Source organism: Euleptes europaea, chromosome 12, assembly GCF_029931775.1.
Source record: "Euleptes europaea isolate rEulEur1 chromosome 12, rEulEur1.hap1, whole genome shotgun sequence".
Taxonomy (NCBI): Eukaryota; Metazoa; Chordata; class Lepidosauria; order Squamata; family Sphaerodactylidae; genus Euleptes; species Euleptes europaea.
Window position 1 is genome coordinate 29,661,993 of NC_079323.1, and position 19,134 is coordinate 29,681,126.

The 19,134-nt window shown below is 43.0% G+C and overlaps 1 non-coding gene across 1 annotated transcript; it reads left to right on the forward strand.

Annotated features, from left to right (window-relative positions):
• Window positions 1-1,628: 1,628 nt before the first annotated feature.
• Window positions 1,629-1,700, forward strand: TRNAG-GCC (transfer RNA glycine (anticodon GCC)). The gene has a single exon. It is a non-coding gene; the product is annotated as a tRNA-Gly (tRNA).
• The last annotated feature ends 17,434 nt before the right edge of the window (window positions 1,701-19,134 follow it).

Here is a 19,134-nt window from a genome sequence, read left to right on the forward strand (position 1 = left end):
GGTCAGAGTAGACAATACTGACTTTGATGAACCAAGGGTCTGATTAAGTATAAGGCATCTTCATGAATTCATGTGTGTCTGTGTGAGCCTAACAAAACAAGTGCTTCCCCGCAGGCAATCCTGAATCGTAATTGTCAACAGAAATCCCTTGATTCAAATATGGAAATAAACAGCAGTATGAGATTCCAACTGGCTTCTTTGACAAGTATAAACAAGGGAAGCTTTTTTTTTTTCCTTGATAGATATTATCCACAAGTCATTCTGGCAATGTTGCAACAGTTCTGACACACATCCAGAGATCTGCCCTCATCATGTCCGGCACTGTCATTTTCAGCATTTTCCTTCCTAAGGAAGCCCAGCCTGGACCTGTGACTCAGAAAGCAAAAGATAGGTTCAGGTATTCACCCAGCTAGGAGACTAGGACCAGTTCCAGTTGTGCAATCTTCCATCATCTGTCTTTCTGTGAGAGGCCACTACCCAATGTTCTGAAAATCCTTCCTGTGACGTACAATGAAATCTATCACACGAGGAGAATGATAAAAAATGTATTAATAAATCATTACAAACAGAAAGTCAAGTGCAGTAAATCAAGGCCATTCAGAAGAACACAATCGCATAAGACAGGGGTGATGTGTGCTAAATAGTAAATTACAGCTCAGGGAAATAAATAGATGTCATTACAAAGGATCTGGAAGCAGCAGTTCAGCAATCCGATGGTTGTAAATTGCACAGCTCATTTTGCATGAGCACTCTATCTTTCCCCTCATCATTTTTTTCATTGGGAATCCTCGTGGCACAGAGATAGATCTTTATTTATCTCAGCTCATTGCTGGGCAGACTGTGCTCCTTGGAACCGGTTCAGACTACAGTTCCAACTTTAATAATGCCAGCCATTCATTAAAGAAACCAAAGAATGATTATTTTTAATAAACACCGAAGATGAACATCACTATGGATCCTTCTGCTCATCCCACGAGGTTGTTGCCTTCAGTAATGGGTAGATATGAGGAGGGCTTGCCAGAGGCTATATCCGCGTTTTTCCTTGGTCTGAAATAATAGCCACAAAGTGGATTTCCATCATCTAGGACGTCTGTAGCTGCCAACGCCAAAAAAGCAGCATAAAGTTATAAGCCAGGCCGTGATCATGGATTATTTTACTTGTGGCTGCAGCACTAAACAATGAGAAATGGGGCTTGCAACCAATTAAGATTCTTTTATAGAAGCAGTAGAATATTATTCTTTGGTTCATGGTTTAAGATGAATGGCTGCATTAATCTAGGCCAGGGAAAGCAATACCTTGCAAAGTCCCTATTCTATCTTTTTGCCATTGCCATCCCTGGATCACAAGAGTTATATACCTTGAAGGAGCCCATCACATTCCTGCTTTAACAGGCCACTCTTTTCTTCTCAGCCTCTTATGTATACTGGGGGGGGGGAGTTGATAATATGCCCTGCAGCAGCCAAACTTAGCTAAAGCTGCCCAACACCAACATGTGTTAAAGAATCAATTATACATGGATCACTTTGTTCAAGACCCAGGTCACTTTCAAGTGGAGGGTATCATATTACCTCATTTAATTTCTTTTTTTTTAACGCATGATATTTTAAAAGAATGATCATTAGGGGAGGGGGGCATGGCTCAGTGGTAGAGCATCTGCTTGCCATGCAGAAGGTCCCAGGTTCAATCCCTGGCATCTCCAGTTAAAGGGACTAGGCAAGTAGGCAATGTGAAAGACCTCTGCCTGAGACCCTGGGGAGCTGCTGCTGGTCTGAGTAGACAATACTGACTTTGATGAACCAAGGGTCTGATTCAGTATAAGGCAGCTTCATGTGTTCACATTTGTTCAATAATGGGTTTAAATTGCGGGCTGAAAGGTACTGGCTAGATATTTGGGGGGGAAATTTTACAATAAGAGTGGAATCAGCTACCTAGGGAGGTGGTGCGCTCCCCCTCAGTGGCAGTCTTTAAGCAGAGGCTGGACAAACACTTGCAGGGATGCTCTAGGCCAGGGGTGGGGAACCTTTTTTCTGCCAAGGGCCATTTGGATATTTATAACATCATTTGCAGGCCATACAAAATTATCAACTTAAAAATTAGCCTGCTATATTTGGTCAAATATTTAGCCATGAGGCACAACCAGAGACGGCTCCAAGTGTCTGCCACGTGGAGTGACTTGCTTTTGAGCGGATCGCCAGTCTTAGATCCTTCTGAGCTAGAGATCTGTCAGGACCCACGAAGGGCCAGACGAAATGATTTCGCGAGCCTTATACAGCCCCCGGGCCTGACGTTCCCCACCCCTGCTCTAGGCTGATCCTGCATTAAGTGGGGATTGGACTAGATGGCCTCTAGGACCCTTCCAACTCTATGATTCTGTGTGGGATAAGCAATCATGCCTTACGTCTTGCACAAAAGGCAGTGCTGCATAAACCATTGGTTTCCAACGTTTCCAACAAGGGATGCTGCATTTTTATTTTATTTTTTAGCAAACATGCTCAGCAAGTGAGCATCCTCTTTTGACAGCTGTGATTATTCATGAGCCGAGCCTCAGATCTCCTTACCTTACCACTATTTGGCCTCAAGAGTATGCTGAACAGCTTTGCAGTATGACATGCTGTTGATTGCACTGTATTGTCTGAATACATGAAAAGCAACCTGCCAAATGGTCTTGAGCTGCTCCTGAGTCAATGCTAATGAAAAATCAACTCCAGGCTCATGACCAATGAAGGATACCTGTTCCAGACCTGGGACTCCCTTTACCACCAGGGCAGAAGAGATTTTGTGAGGAAAGTGTCCTTAAACCTTCTTATGCTGAAAGGATTCCTCTCCATTTCGGAGTGACCTCTGAATGCAAGAAAAAGAGAGGCAGAGGGCAGGGTACCTTTGCCAATTGGCAAAGCGGCTTACAATCTCCTTCCCTTCCAAATTGGCAGCCATCACCACATCCTGGGGCAGGGAGTTCCACAATTTAACTATGTGTTGTGTGAAGAAATACTTCCTTTTATCTGTTTTGAATATCTCACCCTCCAGCATCAGCAGATGACCCCGTGTTCTAGTCCTTCTGAGCTAGAGATCTGTCAGGACCCATGAAGGGCCAGACGAAATGATTTCGCGAGCCTTATACAGCCCCCGGGCCTGACGTTCCCCACCCCTGCTCTAGGCTGATCCTGCATTTGCAGGCCATACAAAATTATCAACTTAAAAATTAGCCTGCTATATTTGGTCAAATATTTAGCCATGAGGCACAACCAGAGACGGCTCCGAGTGTCTGCCACGTGGAGTGACTTGCTTTTGAGTGGATCGCCAGTCTTAGATCTGTCCATTCTTTCCATACGACAGCAGTATTCCAAGTGTGGTCTCACCATAGATTTGTACAAGGGCATTATGATAGCGGCAGTTTTATTCTCTAATCCGTGTCTAATTATGGGCAGCATGGAATTTGCCTTTTTCACAGCAGCCACACACTGGGTTGACATCTTCATCGAGCTATCCACTACCACCCTAAGATCCCTTTCTTGGTCTGTCACTGCCAGCACAGATCCCATCAGTGTATATGTGAAGTTGGGATTTTTTGCCCCAATATGCATCACTTTACACTTGCTTACGTTTAATCTCATTTGTCATTTTAATGTCCATCCCTCCAGTTTGAAGAGATCCTTTTGGAGCTGTTCACAGTCCGATTTTGTTTTAACCACCCTAAATAATTTGGTGTCATCTGCAAACTTGGCCTTGTTGTTCACCCCCAACTCCAGGTCACTGATGAACAGGTTGAAAAGCATTGGTCCCTGAGGGACCAAACTGCTCACATCCCTCCATTATGAGAACTGACCATTGATTCCTACTCTCTGCTTCTTATTTTTCAGCCAGCTCTCAGTTCATAAGAGGACTTGTCCTCTTCTCCCATGACTATGAAATTTGCTTAGCAGTCTTTGGTGGGGGACTTCATCAAAAACCTTTTGGAAATCCAAATACACAATGTCCACAGGCTCATTCCTGCCCACATGCTTAATGACACTTTCAAAAAACTCTAAAAGATTAGTGAGACAGGACCTACCTTTACAGAAGCTATGTTGGGTTTTGCTCAGAAGGGCTTGCCCTTCTATATGCTTGACAATTCTATCTTTAATAATGCTTTCCATCAATTTACCTGAAACAGATGTTAAGCTAACTGGCCTATAAGTTCCTCCCCCCCACCCCCGGAACCTTTTTTTTATAAATGCATATTACTTTGGCAATTCTCCAGTCCTCTAGTACAGAGGCTGATTTAAGGGACATGTTACATATCAATGTTAAAAGTTCAGCAATTTCCCATTGGAGTTCTTGAAGATCTCTAGGATGAATACCGTCTGGTCCCTGTGACTTGTTAGTTTGCAGTTTGTCAGACATTCTAGGACTTCCTGCCTTGTTACCCCTATTTGCCCCAGTTCCTCATTCTCCTCAAAACCTCTGCTCAGGAGAAGGAATCTGCCCTGTATCTTCAACAGCGAAGACAGTTTCTCAGCAATTGCTTTATCCTCCCTTATTGTTCCTTTACTCCCGTTGTCATTCAATGGTCCAACCGCTTCCCTAGCTGGTTTCCTACTCCTAATGCACTTAAATAATTTCTTATTGTTGGTCTTGATGTGTTTAACGATATGTCCCTCAAAATCTTTTTTGCATCTCTAATTGTTTGTTTGCATTTCCTTTGTGCAAGTTTGTGTTTGTTTTTGTTTGCCCCGTTTGGGCAATCCTTCCAGTTTCTGAAGGAAGCCTTTTTTTCTCTAACAGCTTCCTTCACCTTATCCGTTAGCCATGGTGAAGGTGACCTCTAGGACTTAATACCACCTTTCATGACTTGTGGTATACACTCTAGCTGAGCCTCTAGTATTGTGGACTTGAGTAACCCCCAAACACTTTCCAGAGATTTAACCCTCCTAACTGTTCTTTTCAGCTTCCTTTTTACCAGGTTTCTCATTTTAGAGAAGTGCCCTCTTTACAAGTCAAAGGCTATTGTGTGAGATTTCCCAGGCACTTTCCCACACACATATAAATTAAATTTGATACCATTGTGGTCACTATTGCCAATGGGCTCAACTACATCCACATCCCTCACTAAATCGCTGGCAGCACCACAGAGTATTAAGCCCAGGATCACCTCCCCTCTGGTTGGGTCGATGTTATTCCCCCTCCCCTCCATTTTTTCTCCTGCTCCTCCAATGATCAAGGGTACAGAATTGAGGATAGGGGATTGCCTGTTGCCAGCAAACAAATGGCAAAGTTAGCCTAGCCTACCAGCAAACTTTCCTCAAAATATTCTTAGATTACAGGAAGAGTTCAGTGGGTATGGGCATGTGTACACACACTTACAGAATTCCATAACTACATGTTTATGATCAGAGCATTTCTAGTTTTGGTTTCTTTAGTTTGCAAACCTCTTGCAGCATGTTTCTAATTAATGACAACCATTGCTTTGATTGGTGTTCAGTGCGCTAACTGATTAATTGTACCAATTAACATCTGTATAGCCACTTCTGAGGCTAAGACTTCTTTCTGGGTTAAAACCCTTTGGAGATATTTGTGTTCTGTAGATTACCAAGCTGAACAAATACATTAACTCGAAGGTCTATTCACCTATGATGTTGTTTAAAGGAGCTGAAATAATTATGCTTGCATAGTTTTCCAAATAATATCTACAAATACGTTTTCCACTGTGCTTCTGAGTATCCACATGCCATAAGCCTTCTTTGCAGACTTAACCCTATCATTAATAGGCAAGGTCACAACATTGGGCTAAGTGAAGAGAATCTCTGCCAGGCAAAATGAGGTGTGTATAAAGCTAGTAAAGCAAAACATTATATTCTGAATGAATACATTCATTCTGAGGCAAAAAACTGTAATGAAAATGTGGAGGGGAAACCACCCATCTATGAAACATTTCCCAGAGCTTGGCTCCCAATTTAAAATTAAAAGCACTCTTGTATGTCTTTGCTTATCCCTAGTCGTAGCCATTGCTTACCTACATAGTGAAGAATAAGAGCACTGGAAAAACTGAGTATTTTGCCTGTCATCCATCACTGCTGTTTACATCAGATTTCATGCCTGATCCAAAGAAGAAGAAGAAGAAGAAGAAGAAGAAGAAGAAGAAGAAGAAGAAGAAGAAGAAGAAGAAGAAGAAGACTTTCTCTACCACTTAAGGAAGAATCAAACCAGGTTACAAACATCTTCCCGTCCCCTCCACCCAACAGACACCCTGTGAGGTAGGTGAGACTGAGAGAGCGCTAAAGATCTGTGACTAGCCCAAGGTCACCCAGCTGGCTTCATGTGGAGGAGTGGGGAATCAAACCCAGTTCTCCAGATTAGAGTCCACCACTCCAAACCAGTGCTCTTAACCCCGAGAGCCAGTGTGATGTGAGAGCCAGTGCGGTGTAGTGGTTAAGAGCAGTGGTTTGGAGCGGTGGACTCTGATCTGGAGAAACAGCTTTGATTCCCCACTCCTCCACATGAGCAGCGGAGGCTAATCTGGTGAACTGGGTTTGTTTCCCCACTCCTACACACGAAGCCAGCTGGGTGACCTTGGGCCAGTCACAGTTCCATTAATAGCTCTCTCAGCCCCACCAACCACACAGGGAGTCTGTTGTGGGGAGGGGAAGAGAATGTGATTGTAAGCCAGTTTGATTCTCCCTTAAGTGGTAGAGAAAGTCGGCATATATAAACCAACTCTTCTACACCACGCTGGCTGCCAGGGCAAGCAATGCCAGTAGATAACCACCATAGTCACAATCTTGAGGAAGTTATCCTGCACAAGCCCCGTTGGAACAAATGGGAGTCTGTGCATTGTCCTAGTGACAGTTGTTCAAATAGGACTTGGGGACCCTGGGTCAGATCTCTTCTGAGAAATGAAGCTCTTTAAGAGTGCCATCATAAGCAGAGTTACACCCTTCTGAACCCACTGAATTCAATGTGTGGGCCAGTGACTCTTTCTCAGTCTAATCTATTTTCCATGGTTGTGAGGATAAAATGGAGGGAGGAAGAATTACATACACTCCTCTGCTTAGGAGAAGGATGGGATAAAACTAGGATTGCCAGGGACCCCCAGCCACTGGTAGGGAGATGGGGGATAGGGTTGCCAGCTCCAAGTTGGGAAACTCCTAGAGATTTGGAGGTAGATCCTGGGGAGGACAGAGACCTCAGTGGGGTACAATGCCATAGAGTTCACCCTCCTAAGCATCCGTTTTCTCCAGGGGAACTGATCTCTGTAGTCTGGAGATGAGCTGTAATTCCAGGAGATCCCCAGGTCCCACTTGGAGGCTGGCATCCCTAGATAAAACTGCTATAGATAGATGGGACCCATGTCAGAACATTAAGGAGAGCTATACTGATGGCCTGAGCTTAAATCACCCATCAAACTGCTTCAGCCTCAGTTTTCCAGCTGTAAAATGGAATCATCATTGTTATTTGAGGAGCAGCATCCACAGTCATTGGGGATTTCAGCTCAGGCCATTCAGGTTGAACAGAAACCTTTTAACCACTGAATAGCTCTGAGATATCAATCCTTGCGGAGACCCATTGTGCAGAGGTGATGAGGCAGGGAGGGAGAAGGGCAATATCACACACAAATTCCATTTGAAAGAGATCAATAACCAGAAAATTACTCTTGGCACTCGCACTGAAAGAGAACTGTTTAATTCTCTGCAGAAAACTCTTTTTTTTAAATTGACCTAAACTGTCTACTGCATTCTTTCAAGTTAAAACAACAAAGAAATTATTGAAAAAGCAATACTGCTTTTTTTAAAAAAAAATATCTAAACTCGAATGAGAAGCCAAGCATCTAAAAATCTCTTTGACTATTTGAATCACTGAGTTTAGCACACTCCCCTCCTACTTCCTGCCCAGACAGCGACTCTGTAGTTCTCCACTGTTGGGGAAGTATTCAGGTTCAAACAATAGATTTTATTAGAGGGTCCAGATGTATCCCCTTTCCTTAAGAAGTTAGAACAGTGACAATGTCATGTGGCTATGATGATAGTGAGGAAGATTTCAAATTTCTCATCCCTTCTATTTTGACCTGAAAATCCCAGTTTTGGTTTGGCTTCTTTGCTTTGTGGACTGAACCTATAATTCCTGATTTTCACATTATTTAATGTTTCATTGCACTGAATTTTTCTCAAAGAATGTGCATGTGGGTCATCCTTATATGTACATAAGTATAGCAGCAGTATATTTGTATTATTAAACAATGCAAACTGTGTATTTATATACCATATAATTGCATATATGTACTATACAACATGCATATATGTACTATACAACATGCATATATGTACTGTACAACATGCATACATTAGGGAAAGTGTGGAAAAATATAAACAAGAACCAAATTAGAGAACGGTGTTAATTTCTTCTTAGAATCAAGGTCATAGGGCTAAGAAATAATGGAATCCCTCCTGCAGGTTCTTCAGTTGCCCATTATAACTCTGTATCAGAGCCAGCATGAATTCTAACCTGGAGAACCAGCTTTGATTCCTCACTCCTCCACATGAGTGGTGGGTGGACTCTAATCTGATGAACCAGGCTGGTTTCCTCACTCCTACACATGAAGCCAGCTGGGTGACCTTGGGCTAGTCACAGTTCTCTCCAAACTCTTTCAGCCCCACCTCCCTCACAAGGTGTCTGTTGTGGGGAGAGGAAGGGAAGGAGATTGTAAACCGGTTTGATTCTCCTGTAAAAAGGTAGAGAAAGTTGGCATATAAAAACCAACTCCTCTTCTGCTCCTGCTTCATGAGAAACTTGACAAATTCCATGACATGGTTACAAGAATCTTGCAACCAGAAAATCCATGTAAAGTAGGTAATTTATGATGGTGACAAGTCATGGAAATGGAGCAGTATGAAATGAAAGCGAACGAGTGCCGAGTATCTTATAATGAAAGGTGCTGATGTAGAGTAGGGAAAGTCCTTTCAAGTTGTCTGAAGACACATTTTCTGTGGGGAAGATGAGGAAGAATTCTACTTCTCAGCATAGAACAGAGTATGAAGCAGAAGAGATTCTGAAGGGGGCAAACAATGGTAGTGTCTTCCAATATGCAGACAGTGAAAGAGGAGGAAATAGACTCTTGCTATTCCTTTGGAGAGAAAAGACTGTAGTGAAGTAATAGAGAAACACCCTTGGTAACTTCTGAACACAGCGGCACTTTATTCTACTTATGTAAGTCCAATAAAAAAGGGAAGTCAAAGTATAATTCTCAATTTTTAAATTCAGAATATAAATTGTTACAATGTGTCTGCCACCTCGCTACCCGGAATTTCACAAGCTTGCCTACTCATCTGGAACATGTACTGGCCGACTAGGTTTAGAAATAATAAATAAAAATGAGGGCAGGCAAGAACAGAAACAAATTTATATGGGGAGATACACTGCTCATCCCTAAATCAAGAACAGATAGAGAATATGTCGCTGAGAATTTAAAGTCATGAGAACTAAGCTAGCCAGACGGTGCTTAGGAAAGCTTCCTGGCTGTTCACAAGCTGCATCTAAGAATAATTACGGAGAATCAGAGACCAACAGGCACGCAAATACAAAATAACTTTCCCTTTTTCAAAGGGATAAGGACATGAATACTGCATATCATTTTGCTGTGTTTTGATAGTATCCAATAGCAGCTATAGTACACTTTTTCTGCACCTTAAACTAATTGGCAGCTGTTTAATGGCTAAATGTATTCACCCGATTCTGCGGGGACTTTTTTCCAGAAAAGATGGCAATTCCTGCTTTAGGTTCTTATAGAAATGTAAGTCACGTCGCTCGTCATCCCTATGCCGACGTTTTCACGTGTGAATATTGTTGCTGTGCGTTGTTTGAAACCTATAGTGCTTGTGTGAGAAATAGTAGGTATTCCCCTGCTCTCTGCTGTAATAAAACCGAACCACTTGAATGTCAACCCAATCAAGAATTCTGCATGGGGAGCCTTAAAAGCAGATGATGAATCCAGCTGAGTTCCTCACAGTGGAATTACATAAGAACCCAGTGATCAGGATGGATGATGTACTAGCATCCAGCTCACACAGGTCCAGCCTTCTATGCTGGCTGTATTAAACTTGGGGCTACAGGCTTCCCTGGGGATGCAACGGGGGCGAGGAGAAGAGCACAAGAAGGACGAGCAGGAAGGAGGCAGTATATGTATCCCCCAGACAAATGGTAAACATTTCATGAGTGCAAACGGGTAGAAAGTCCTGACATTTAAATGCGGTGTTTAGATCTGGCGATTCTCAATGCTGCAAACTAGCATTTTTAACCGGGCAGCCTTGGTTATAGTTTATATTGGTTATAGTGGGGGGGAGCGGGTTGTTTTAGTTAATGGCGTAAAATGTTGTTAGCCGCTCTGAGCCCGATTTGTTTGGAAAGAGTGGGATAAAAATCAAACAAAGGGTGAAAACGCATGGTCGCTTTAGCCTCCTTTATTCCCTGTTTCAGCCAGGATTCAACCCATATCAAACATACATTTGGCGAAATGCATGCGTTCGATCCTGGCTAAATACTGGCTGAAACAGGGAATAAAGGAGGCTAAAGCAACCATACATTTTCACCCAAACAAACAAATAAATGAATAAACCTCCAGGTGAGGCCTGGAGATCTCCTGGAATTACAACTGATCTCCAGGCTACACACATAAGTTTCCCTGGAGAAACTGGCTGTTTGCCAGCTCTCCTAAATTAACCCTTTTTAAAAAGCTGTTGTAATGCCTTCCTGGGGATGGGAAAATTTCCCATCAACGATTAATACTAAAACAGATAAAATACTTGATGATCCATAATGAAATCTTCCCAGTTTTTTAAATTTAAGTTACAGCTCTGCGGCGTAGCAATTCAGATCAAGGCCATGTGGTGATGAGGTTTAACCATTTCGTCCCTGCAGAGGTTCACAATACAAAAACCCCACCCCACCACCATGTTTTTTTATAGTTAGAGTCACTGTCTGTAACATTTAGTTTAACTTTTTGACTTGTACTAACTTCTGGCCCTAAAGCAGTGTGCCATTTTCTGATAAGTAGAACTACCATTGTGCCTTAGTAACTTGACCCAGTGCTTGCACAGGGGGCTACCTTTACCTTTAGTGAGGCCAGGTCATTCTGCCTGTAGGGTTGCCAGGTCCTCCCTGCCCACCGGCAGGGGGTGATGGTGTAGGGTTGCCAGCTCCAGGTTGGGAAACTCCTAGAGATTTAGGGGATGGAGCCTGGGGAGGACAGGGAACTCAGTGGGGCGCAATGCCATAGAGTCTACCCTCCAAAGCATCCATTTTCTCCAGGGGAATGGATCCCTGTAGTCTGGAGATGAGCTGAAAATCCAGGGGATCTCCAGGAGGGAAAGACTTTCAGCTTCCATACACCAGCTTGAACCCACAAGAGCATTTCCAAGGACAAAATGATTTCTACCCACAGAGTTCAACTTTCTCCTCACACACACATTCACATACTCACACACACACACTACAGATCCAAATGTCTCCCAAAATGTTGCTTCTGGGTACAGAGGACCCAATTAGGGTTGCCAGCTCCCGGTTGGGAAATACCTGGAGATTGGGGTGGTGGTGGAGCCAGAGGAGGACAGGGTTTAGAGAGGGGAGGGACTTCAATGCCATAGAGTGCAGTTGCCAAAGCAGCCATTTTCTCCAAGTGACCTGATCTCTATCAGCTGGAGATAGAGATAATAACAGGAGATCTCCAGCTACCACCTGGGGGTTGGCAACCCTTGACCCAGTCCACTGGTGGTTGGTTGCTATCCCTGATACCAAGGTGGTTTTCACTATCCTTGCAACATGTTGAGTAGCTCTCTAGCTTGACAACTGTAATGTAGTGTTGCCAGTCTCTAGCCTTGGAGTGTACTTCTGAGCCTATGCTAACATCATAGCATAATAGAGAACCGGGGGGGGGGTGTTGGGGCATACATGTAGAAGAAAAGGGCCACTCTTATTATGGGAGATCCTGCTTCTTTGACATTCAGATTCTATCAAACTGGCCAACTAAATTATTGGCCAGGTATTGTTTTTCCACTTATTTAATTGAACAATTAAAGTATGCTGATCGTTCTTATTAATGGTTTCATGTAAAAGTGCATAGGGTTGATTTGGAAACCCACATGGGCTTTATCTAGATCAAACACTTTTCAATATTTTCATTAACAGCTTGGAGAATGGAGTGGGGAGCACGCTAATCAAATTCATGACTAACGCGTAGCTGGGAATGAACACCAATGCTTTGGAGGATTGGTTCAGGCTGGAGTCTCCATTTGATGGATTGGAGAAGTGGGCTGAAAAGTCGGAAATCAATGCAGTGAAATCTAATATACAGAAATGGCTCACATAGGAAAGAATAATTAAATACACAAATGGAGAGTGTAGTTGGCTGACAGCAGCAGATATAGCTGACAAGGGAAAGAAGGACTGGCATGTTTGCATAATACCCTGTTCTCAGTAATGTCCATCACCAGAGTGGGTTGTTTTTTTCCAGGATAAGAGATGTTTTAAGAGTCACCAAGCCACAAAGTTTGCTTTCCCTTTCTTTTCTGCTGACAAACATTCTGACCTCATTATTGAACTTGATGGTTCCCATTCCCTCTTTCTTCAGCACATATTTGTTCAGTTAATGATGGAGGAGATAGAAGGAAATTCGGAGGCCAGTTGATAGAAGGAGACCTCTTTTGTTGCAGGAAATGTCTCTGGTTTTAGTTATCTTGCCTTGCTATCTATTGACATCATGAGATTTATTTTCCCTATGATGGAAAGCGTCGTATGGTTTTTTTCAAAGTTAATCATCTCCAGATGTGAACTCTATGACTGAAAGACAGTTGGACAGTATCAGAGTACAAAAGTGTTTTGACTGACATGTTCCTCGTGACTGAAATACTCTGACATGCTTACAAGCACATAGCACAGTACTAGAACATCAGTAATGGCAGGATGGGCAAAGATTAATTAGTATAAGTAGGGAATTCACAAGGACATGTGGGAGTCACTTCTTTTCCACCTCTATCCCTTTCCCGATGTTATTACCTCTTTCTCTTCTGCCGGCAGATCCCAAACCCTGTCCCCTTTCCCTGCTTCCCTATCTCCTTCCCACTCACCAGCCAACCTTTTCTTTTATCTGCCTCCCCCAAGCCCTCCGCTCTATTTATTGCTTATTTACTTCATGTATACCCCACCATTCTCCTCAGCGGGAACCATTCTCCTCTCCTCCCTTTTATCCTCACAACCCTGTGAGGTAGATTAGGCCGGGAGTGTTTGACTGGGCCCAAGATCATCCAGCAAGCTTCCGTAGCAGAGTGGGGATTTGAACCTGAGCTTCTCTGATTCTAGTCTAACGCTCCACTATACCACACTGGCTCTCAGCATTCTCTCCTTCTCTTCCCCTAAAGGTGTGGAAATCCCACAACTTCCCATCCGCACTTTCCTCAAACCAATTTCAGTATGATCTTTAAGAAAAGGTTTATCGAAGCAACTTTGGAAAACTGCAGAGTGGAAGATGGCAGCTGGAGGCCTCTTCACCTTTTAAAGTGAATGGACGTGCAACCTGCATGTATGTGCATACACCTGTATGTAAGAAACAGTCAGTGTGTGTTCAATTTACAAATGAAACCAGGGACAAGTACCTGACAAAAATGGGATTTCAGTCACACATGCAGCTGTACATGTGTTGAGTGTAACATGAGAATTACACAGTGCATTTATTGTACATTTATCAGTGTATAATCAAAGGGAAACTAGCCACAGATTGCCAGTGTGTTGAAAGCTGGGCTTGTATTATGATGTCGTTCAGAATCCCCTCCCAAAAAGGAAAAAGCTTCTGTAGTTCAGGTGGGGTGGGGGTGTAGAGTAAGAGCACTGTTTGGAAGCGACCTAATTTTCATGGTCCCAGTTTTCTCTCCAACATATGCTGCATGGAAGACAGTGATGAATATAAAGCATATTGATTTGGGTCCAATGCTCGTTTCCTGCCAATGGAAAGCACTTCAGCTAGTGGAGAAGGGGAGTATTTGCCAATTTTCCTGTCCCACTGCGGACCACCCTTCATTCCCAGAGCCATTTCTGGGATCTCTTGAACTGCAGGGGAGGGGATTTGTGTATGCAGTGAGCTGTAGCAGACAGGGCGGGTGGGCAAATCCCATTGTGTGAGTGCCACTCCTGTCGAAGGACTTTGGATACAACCCACTATGATTTATTTATGCTTCCTGGTCTATTTTTAAATATTGCTACAATATCCAGTAATGGCTAGGTTAGTGTATAGAGTTGGAATGTAAGAAGAACAGCTTCTTTCTTCATCCCCTACTTATCTTTTCTACAGGTAGAAGAAATCTTGGGACTGGAAAGGGCAGTGCAATCTGGACAGCCCCATGTTTTCATGTGGTTTTGTTACATCCTCATTACATCATCACTTTTAATTATTGGGATCTGGAGGAGTTGTCTGAGTCTTCTAGTTTAGCTCTGAATTTATTTCTTCACAAAATGTGGAAACTGCTTTTCAACCAAAAAGATTATCAAAGTGGTTCATGGGAAGCAGCATCTATCTGCTTATCTAGACATTTTTGCCCTCCCTTCCTCCAAGGAACAGTGTTCATGGTTCTTCATGCCCCATTTTATCCTCACACCTAACTTGAGACAGTGACAGTGAGCTTCACAGCTGAGTGGGGATTTGAATGCCGGTCTCCCTGTCCTAGCATGGGAAGGGAAGGCAGCGTGGTATAGCCCACCTTGTCAGATCTCGGCAGCAAAGCAGGGTCACTACTTGGAAGGGAGACCTCCACGAAAGACTCTGCAGGGGAAGGCAATGGCAAACCACCTCTGCTTCTCACTTGCCTTGAAAGCCCTTTGCTGGGGTAGCCATAAATCGGCTGTGACTTGATGGAACTTCACACTCACATCCTAATCTGACATCCTGGAAACTCCCACAAGTATAGTTCATACTGGAACTTCCCACAGATATGCAAATGCACACTCAATACAGACTTCCATGGACAGAACGACAAAGTAGGCATGATCCGGTGAAAGTTCAGTATTTTGTAGTCTCATTGATTGCAGCGGGAGAGATTCAAGCATATGCCTAACTCTCCTATTTAAATCAATGAAACGCCAAGGTGCTTAGCACTGAATCCAGAGATTTAATTTGCAGAATTTCCTGGGATTAGAGACCTGTGCTTTCAAATGACACCCTAGAAATGTTTGGATTTGTTTAAATGGTTGCTTTATACCACTGACCTACAAATCATAAACTCCTTAGAGATCACTGTGGCTCAAGTCCCATATAATGATGTCTCATTATTTCACAAAATGTGCAACCTTGTAAATTAATTTCCAATGGCACACTTACTTTATAAGGCATTGTTAAAACTAATGTGGTATTTTCAACTAATTCTATTTTTAAGTAAATAATTATTGGAGATAAAGTCATCTATTAAATTAAAATTTTATTAGACTTCATTTAGATGTCAAGCCATTTTTATACTAGGGACTCTGTAGTAAAGTAATTACGTGATTAGCAATTCATTTGTCACCCCTGTAAGTAATGATTTCACTCACAGCAAATTTAAAAGGATTAGGGCCTCTTTAATTGAGACACTAAGTTTTCTTGGGTAATAGTAATAATATATACCATATATACCGTACAATGGGTTTTTTTTAATCTACAGAAATCAGTAACCAGTTTGACACCTTAGTTTGATTCATATCACGATTTTTAAATCATCCACTTTATTAAAAGTGACCACTCTGGAGGCGGAGAAGAATGGCATAATGTTCTTAAGAGTGAGATTATATTGTGGGGCAGGAGCAAAGGAAAATTCGGTATCTAATTAATTTACAATAGCAATGGTCAATGGAAGGTTCTTGGGCTGCACCATCCTGGAGTTTTGCAGAAACCCAACATGTCCTTCCCAACATCAAGACGTAAATGCTGTGTCATGTTTGGCAGATGTTCCTCCTGTTTCACTCGAGGAACACCTATAAGATGCACTGTTGCTCCTTACACTCCCAATGGAGTGGGGAGGCCTAGAAAAGCCAAACACTAGGGTTGCACATATCGATATACCCGAACTGAAAATAAACCCGAAATGAGCCATTTTGGCAATATTTGGGTTTTAGTTTTACCAAATACCAAAACCTGGGGATCTACCCAAAGTCAAATAGTTTGGTTAAGATTGAGTCAGGGGGTCCAACTTTATGGGGTCCAGAAGGGGTCATCCTCTCCATAGAAATGCATGGTAAAGTTTACAAAGTTTTTCTATGGAGAATGTGGGCTACCCCTGTCCCAAACTTTAGCAAACTTTGGGGTTCATGCAAGAAGAGTCCCTTGCAGCTACGCTGCAAATTTGGTGACTCTACCTCGAAAAATGACACACACACACCCGGATAATTTTAAAAGTACTTTTTTTTCACAGTCTGTAATGGCTGCATCCATACCCAAGAGTTGTGGTGGGAAAACTCAGTTTCCCATGATTGCTTGCAATGGGCCCTCGCAAAGAACATTTAAATTGCAACCTGTTGAAGCCAGTACAGGATGAGTGGGGAGGAAGTAGTGTGTGGCCCTGGGGCTGCTTTTGCTCAGTGCTAGTTGGAATTCACAGGCATAGGTGTCCTCCCCACTGGTGCCTCCTGCTGACTTGGCACCCCAAGCCACAGCATCATTGCTATCTACTGGCCAATTAAAAACTGGCCAGGAAGGACAGCTAGGCAATGAAATGGCTGTAGCTACCATGCAGGTTGATCCCTCAGTTCCTTAAAAGGTGAAGTTGGCTTTTGAGGAAGCCTTGAAGAAGAAATGCCTTCCTTCCTTTTTACTGCGTGAACTTTGATACAATCCTTGCTGTCAAAAAACTCAGTTCTTTCATATATACCCAAAATTGCATTGGTGACTCTGGTAATATTAAGTGCTCCTCTGTGTGTTATTTATTAAAGGGGCACACTATATGCAAAAGCAGAATGGAAAGTGTCTTAAAGTTGTGGTGGAAAGTGCTGTCAAGTCGCAGGTGACTTATGATGACCCTGTAGGGTTTTCAAGGCAAGAGACATTCAGAGGTGGTTTGCCGCCTGTCTCTGAGAAGCAACCCTGGACTTCCTTGGTGGTCTCCCACTCAAATCAGGGCTGATCCTGCTTAGCTTCTGAGCTTTAATGAGATTTGGCCATCCTGTTCAGGGCATCTTATAGTACTTGCTCCAAATATTTTTGCTGCAGAAGTGTTTCCACATCTGGATGTTACTGACATTTTACTAATGGAGTCTTTGCTGGACCATCTGCTGGCCATCCAATTTGTTTTTCCAAAGTCCATTATGTCTTCCAAGAGGTCTCTAAGCCTTGCAACATCCCAATGATATCATTAGCATATGCTAGGGACTCTAGAGGCTTCTGTGTCTCATTCAGCCTTCATGCCCTCGAGCGGAGCCTGCACATTGCCCAACCAGAATGCTAAATCTGCTGCCCAATTTTAAGCCTTTCTAAAATTCAGCTGCTACTTTTTTAACCAATTTGCAGTGACACAAATACAGGCCTTTTCCACCCAATGATGCAAAGTGCCCCAGAGCAGCCAGCTTGCTGGATGGGTTTGCACTGCACTGGAAGAAAAAGGGTGCTCAGTTAGTCTTGAAATTCCCAGCCACACAGCATGAACACCTTGCATCAGCTGCCTACAATTTTCTCGTAAATAAATTGCATTTATCATTACTTGCTCTCCTTCTCTTCAGGCTTCCAAGGTGCTGAAAGCTCCTGTTAAATGGCTCGCCCAAAAGAAAACACATTTCTTTATTTGCATAATATTTTCATAGACACTGAGCTCAGCCTATGCCTGGAGGGAGTCCAGGATGTTTCCTGCATATTTTATATTATCTTCTGCAATTTCTACTAAGCCTCTAAATTTCAGAACAGATAAGGGAGATATATATGCTACATATGGCCGTTTTAACAGAAAGTGAGGCTTGGTTGGATCCAGGCAGTGTCTAGGGTATTTCCATTCACTTTCTCAACACCCCGTGGAAAACTCAGAAATAGTTCCATTTAAAAACCATTCCGCTGCCATCACAAATGCTTTCTGCTTTGCTCTTTCCTCATTCTTCATTAAGAGGGACATCTGCATGAAAACACAATGTTTTTTATCTTGGGAATTCATCTGTCTCTGCTGATTATGATCCTCCTCCCTTCTGAAGTCATTATCTTGATTGCATTACAAACGCAGCCACGCCATCCAAGCCCAAGCTGTGCTTTTGCCGACAGGCTCTCGAGCTCATCAGCGATGGGCCCGGTCAGTATCCAGAAAGCGAATCCCCAGGAAAAGTCAAGGGGTACAGCAGATATTGTTGGGGAAAGTTTGGGATAGTGGCTCTTCAGTGGGTTTGCAATGTGTCGGGGCAGCGCAAACATCCTGCAGTAGACGGAAGACACCTCCTGTTTATTCCTGGCAATTGTGTTTTATCATTATGGGAACATTAAAAGGGGTTGCTGCTAAGGATGTTTCACATCAGTCTAGAACAGAACATCTGGCTCAAACGTAGCCAAAGCCTGGCGCATGTGTGAGCCAACATTGCTTCTTTCGGCTGCAAAACTTTGTTTTTCCTATCAAGTCACAGCTGATTTATGGCTACCCCACATGGTTTTCAAGGCAAGAGACATTCAGAGGTGGTTTGCCATTGCCTGGCTCAGTGTAGCCACCCTTGACTTCCATGGTGGTCTCCTATCCGAGTTTTAACCTGAACTGACCCTGCTTAGCAGCCACAATCTGACAAGATCAGGCTAGCCTGAGTTCTCCAGGTCAGGGCAAGTAGCAGAACTACCATTGATTATTCTTGGAATTATTACCTCTTGATTTCTAGACCATTAGAGCTCCAACTCAGAAAAGCTCATGCTGACACAGATGTTATTAGTCTTTAAGGTGCCACAGGACTTCTGCTTCATTAGAAATGTGGCCTATGTATCTGGAATGCTAGGAAAAGGTCTCAGTGTTTCTTGTAGCATCTAGGGCATGTAGCATGCTCATTAGATATGTGGTCTGCTTCATTAGAGATGTGGCCTCTGTACCTAGAATGCTAGGAAAAGGTCTCAATGTTTCTCGTAGCATGTTGGGCATGTAGCATGCTCATCCACACCTCAAGGAAAAGTTTTTTCTCAGTTGTGTGAGAGTCATTAA